Source organism: Molossus molossus, unplaced genomic scaffold (genome assembly GCF_014108415.1).
Source record: "Molossus molossus isolate mMolMol1 unplaced genomic scaffold, mMolMol1.p scaffold_m16_p_15, whole genome shotgun sequence".
Lineage (NCBI taxonomy): Eukaryota > Metazoa > Chordata > Mammalia > Chiroptera > Molossidae > Molossus > Molossus molossus.
In genome coordinates, this window is record NW_023425350.1 from 16435544 (window position 1) to 16441223 (window position 5680).

A 5680-nucleotide genomic window follows, 5' to 3' on the forward strand; every position below is an offset into this window, starting at 1 on the left:
GGCTCCCGGATCGGTCTCTCTAGCTCCGCCGTCTCGCCTGCTCCCCTCGGCGCGCTCGCAGGGGCGGGGTCTCGGGTGGGGCTGCGGAGGGACTGCGCGTTGGCCGCACGGCGCAGCTGGTTGCAGCTGGGCGCAGCTGGCGCAGCGGGGGGCGTGGTTAACGGCGCTCTGACCGCCTGTCCGAAGCCGAGGGGTGCTAGGGCGAGAGTGCGGCGGCAGCGGGGCCATGCGCGAGGCTTGGCCTGACCTTAGACTCTGACCCCCCTTCCTGTCCCGACCCCCCACGCTGCTGCTCACTCCTTCCCGCCCTGGCCCGGCCCAGCCAGGTGCTTCCTTTGGGCCCTGCCCTCGGGGTCCCCTCCCTGGCCTGGGCGGCGGGGAGAGGGGTGAGAGGCCGGCAGAATGGAGACAGGGCTGGCGCGACTGGGTGCTCCTCTCCTCAGAGCCAGCCTTTCTGTCCCACATCTAACAAGTAGAAAGATCCTGCCTGTGATCTGACCCGCGTCTCCTTACCCTGGCTCCCTCTCACCACCCCACCCCCGGAGGTAGGCGTCGGAAATAGGGCGGACCCTCCCGAAATCTAAACCCAAACCGTGGGACTTCGGCCAAGTGGGAAATCACCCCCGGATGTGAGGGAGGGGAGAGAGGAGGAAGGACTAGGATAAGCAAGAGGGGTCTGGGTTCCCAGCAGCGTGGGTCACGGGGCGGGGGGGATAACTGTGGGTAGATGTCTGAGGGTCTCTGGTGAGGGGAGAAGTACTTTGGGGCTCTATAATCCTCTACCCAGCCAGAACTACTCCCCCCTCACGTCTTGCTTCCCTCAGCTTCACCATAAAAGGGAACGGCACTGAGCCAGGCTGGGGCCGGGGGTGGGCTGTGCTGTTGCTCTGGAGCTGTCAGGGGTAATGGAAGCCAGTTGCTTTGCGGTAGAGGGGGGCCAGGGCCCAGGGGACGCTTCTGCTTCTCTGAGCCAAAGAAAACTACAGGAGCTGCTATGGGGCTGGGACAGCTGGATCAGGGGACCAACTTGCCGCCTTGTGTGTACAGTGAGCTAGGGTGCACTAGCCCAGAGTGGCCTTCCCTGGCTTGGGACCGTAGGCAGTTTGTCCTCCATGCTCCGGTCCAGTGACTCCTAAGCTCAGTCTCTGCCTTTAGCAGTCTGTAGTTCCTCTGCCTCCCCACTCACCTCCAGCCCCCACCCAGTATTTCTCACAAGTTTTCTATTTAGTCCCCTCCACATAACCTTGAAACTCCAAGGTACTTCCTCATGTGTCCCTCTGATCAGTCTGTTCCCAGCTCTGCTCTGAGAGAATGAGGATCTAGGTTTTAAAGGATTACACACATTATGCTTCATGTCTCCTGGAAATTTGAAACAGATTCAAGTCCAACCAGATCTTAGAACTGCTCTTGGAACAGAACTAGACCCTGGAAAGCAGACTCTCTAGACTGCCAATGACATGAGGTGCTTCAGGTCGTCAAGGCTGTCCTGAAACCAGCTGAGCCAGGTGCAAAGTTGCCTAGACTGTCAGAGCTGAATGGTGCCTTCAAGATAATTTTATAAAGAAGGAAACTGAGGCCCAGAAGATAATTGATTTGACCAATATTCTACAGCTGGTGGACAGTGTCACCTGATTCTCTTTCCTTTATTCCATACTCCCATGTCAGACTGTGTGGACTCAGTAGGTTGTCCTGGGTCAGGGACAAGAGGAAAAGGATTTATTTTAGAATCATCTAGAAATATCCTTCACCTCCCAGAACTTCCTATGCCTAGGTCAGTGAGACTTTATCAGCCTTGAATGGGTAATTTGGCCTAATGCCTGGAGGAACTGAAATTAAAAAAAAAAAAAAAAAAGGTCTCCAGGACAAAACTAGACTCAGCTAAGAACTAATAAAGCTTGAAAACAGCTTGGGTGGAAGAGGAGGAGGGAAATGAGACAGGCAAAGCCTCATCTTGTGAGGGATTCGGGAGGGAGAGGATCTGGAGGGGGCATATGTGCAACTTAATCTTTGTGATTAATGTGACATTTTCAAGGAAAAGATGAGTTTAGCATTAGACTCAGGAGAGAGAAAGCAACAAGACCTGGGACCCAGAGTTTAGGGAGGTTAGCACCTAAAGTACTGTACCTGTAGGGAGGGTTAGAAGGAAAAGGAAATGTATATATTTGAGGAGTGGACTTTCACTCAAGAATCCCACAAGCTTGAATTTCCATCTGGGTTTGCATGACCCAAGGCCCAGTTCATATTATTTGCCCTCTTTCCCTTTCAATATTCATATTCTGACAGATGGTGTTAGACATAATACATTCCTTACTGCTGGTGTCCCCTGGCTGTCCTGGACTTGGGCACATGAACTCAGTGCTCAGTGATGGTTGACTGAATGAGTTAGTTGCTTAGTATAGCCAAGATTTCCCATTGGTACTAGACCCTTGGAAATCCCCCCTCGTGGAGAGGGGAATCAGTGTTGTCCTAGAGCCCCAGGAACTTAGCCTATTTTATCTGATCTCAGGACTTCTTTGGAATTCTGATTGCTTTGGAAATTTGTAGCTGTCTGCCTATACCACACCACAGCAACGGCTGCATTCTCTCTAGTCTTAGTCTCCATTGCATCCTGCTTGCCCAACACCTCAGGCCTCTGCAGTGAACCCAGGAATTCTCCTCACAGTGAACCCAGAGCCACCAATTTCTCTGAGATTTCACAAACATCCATGTCAGCCCCTAGGTCTTGGCGCCTAATTACAGGACTAAACGATACGCAACCTACTGCAATTATATTTCAAAGCCAACATTTCTGACTTGACACACTTAAAATATAACAGATTTTTAAACTTAAGGGAGCAAGCAAAGGAATAGGTGACAACTGGGCACTGACAAGGTGGCTGGGATGACTCCTCAGGTTGCCAGAGGCCTCCTGAAGGGAGAGAAGAGGGAAAAGAACAGAGAAAGAAAACCCATGGCCGTAGCCAGAGCAACCTGGAGGGGAAGTGGGTTGGCTTCCTGCCAGGGCTAGGGCCTAGAACTGATGCTGAAACCAGGGACAAAGCTGCAACCTTCCACTGGCAGCAACTTTGAAATCGGGATCTCCTAGGACCATTCCCTTCGAGTCTCCCTGTGTGCTGATCCCCACACCTCTAAGGGTATATGTATGGCTATACATTTCCATTTCTGTTGGTTCCAGTGCTTACTTTCACCATCCTGTCTTTTCCCAACCTCAGGATCCCATCCTGGGTCATAGGTTCTCAGAGGCAGATCATTCAGAGTCACGTTGAAGATTTGGCGGCTTCCTTTCTTGGCTTTCGATTATTAACCTGCAAATGGTTCCCAGAATCAAGACCCACATTTCTAATAATCTCCTGGACATTCATTTCCATTGAGATGTGTTACTCTCATCTTAAACTCAGGACAGGCATACCTTGGTGATATTGCAGGTTTGGTTCCAGACCACAGCAATGAAGCGAATATCGCAATAAAGCGAGTTGGGATCTTTTTGCTGGTGAAAGAAATAAATTTGTAAAATTTTCTGTTTGTAGAAAAAGCAACATCTGTGAAGGGTGATAAAGCGAGAAGCCTGTATGTTTAAACTAAGGTCATCTTGCCCTGGCCGGTGTGGCTCAGTTGGTTGAGTGTTGTCCCATGCACCGAAAGATTGCAGGTTCCATTCCCAGCCAGGGCACATACCTGGGTTTCGGGTTCAATCCCTGGTTGAGGTGTGTGCAGGAGGCAGGCACTCCATGATTTTCTCTCTCTCCCTTTCCTTTCCTCTCTCTCTAAAACCAATAAAGACATATTTTTAAAAAAAGAAACTAAGATCATCTTTCTTTCCCCTAAACCTGCTCCTCTTCTCAACTTCCCCATCCTGGCTAGAACCCTGGAATCTTCTCTGGTGTCTCCCTTCATCTGGTCCCTTATTACCCAGGCAGTCACCAGGCAGACACAGCCTTCTCTTTCAGGTGCTCATCATTTGGAAGGGACCCTAGACAACAGACCCCCAGTGGAGTCATGGGACTTGCTCAAAGTGATATCATATTTAGAGGAGGAGCTAGAGCCAGCATCCTTCTGCCCTAACACCCTGCCCATTGTTCTTGCTGGCAGTGTCTTCTTTCTGCATGTATATTGACCTCCTACTCAAAACCTTATAATCCAAGCTCTTCACCAGTCATCTGAGTCTCTCCCTAATTTTTCTGCAATCAACTTCTCTGACTTTCTAGGCCACTTCTTGACACAAATAAAAGCTAACATGTACTGAGCATTTACCACATGCCAGACACTATTCTAAATACTTTACGTGTATTAACTTAATCCTCACAGACCTAGGACAGAGGGCACTATTATTATTCCCCTGTTACAGATGAGGAAACTGAGGAAGATCACTTCCCAACCTGAAACCTCTTTATCTCTTTCAACAGCTCTTCTCTGACTCCCCCAGCAGCCAACTGTCTTTCCCCTCCTCTTACCCAGGACACGCCTCCTCCATTTGTCTGGCCCTCTTGGCACTCTGTCTGTCCTGCTTTATGTTAGTTTCTGTTTCAGAGCTTGTGTCCCATTTCCCAGTAGCCCCAGCTGCTCCTCGCTGAGTCTTATACATACACGCCTTTGCCCCTGGGCACCCCTGTAGTGCTCAGCGTGCAGCGCGAGCTCTCCCAAGTCTCCCTCCACACCGGGAGACCTAGTGCAGAACACAGCCTGAGGGCCAGATGGTGAAGAGGGGCCATCTGATGAAGAGGGGGCCAGCTGACAGATTCCAGCATCTTCGGAGGAGCTGATGGTTGAGTCTGACTGTCCCTTCCCTGCGACAGAGGCTATCAGACTTGCCTCCAGGCTGGAAGTGACTTCCTTTGCGGAAGAGATAGGGTCCATGTCATCTACCTCCCTTCCTCACCCACTTATGGCCTGACCCTCGCCAAGACACGTCTGGGGCCCATATTCGTTTGGCCTTTTTATAATGAGAGTCTCCTTTTGCCCAAGTTCTCTTCATGCTTGACAGAAGGCTGGTCCCCCATTTCCAGATTCCTTTCTTCCTTTTCTGGCTTCTCTGAATTTCATGCTGCCTCAGCGGAGTCCTTTTCCTTCTTCTCCCTGGCCCAGTAGCCCTCTCTCTTATTCTCTTTTTTTCTCCCAAAACTCTGACCTAGGTATTTAGATTCTAATCCAGCTCTGCTCTTGCTCGCTGTGTCACCTTGGACAAGTTATTTTCCCTCTCTGGGCCTCAATTTTCACATTTATAAAAGGAAAGAGCTGGACTGGATGGTGAGTGACGTCCTACTGACTTCTCCAAGCTCTTCTCCTTTACAGTCTTTTCCTCTTTCTCTCACCTCTGGGCCACTCTCTCGGGTCTTGTCTCCCAGGGGAGGCCTGCCCCAGCCCCGGGAGAGCCATGGCTCCAGCTCCTGTTCCCCAGCTAAGCGGCCAGCCCTGGGCCTCCTCCCCAGGCCTGGCCCCGGCTCCACTCCATGTGGCCCGTCTGAGAGGCTGGCCCCAAGCCCGGCGGCAACTCCACATTTCTGTTTTTCCTTTTTTTCCCTCTCTTTCCCGGAGTTAACAAGAAGCAGATGTGGCGCACGATGGTTGGAGAGGTGGGGGGAGGAAGGGGGAGGCTGGACCGCCAGCCAGACAGGGGGGAAGGGAGGGGAGTGAGCAAGAGAGGGAGGCAGGAGGCCAGGGCCCGCCCCACACAGCCACTCTT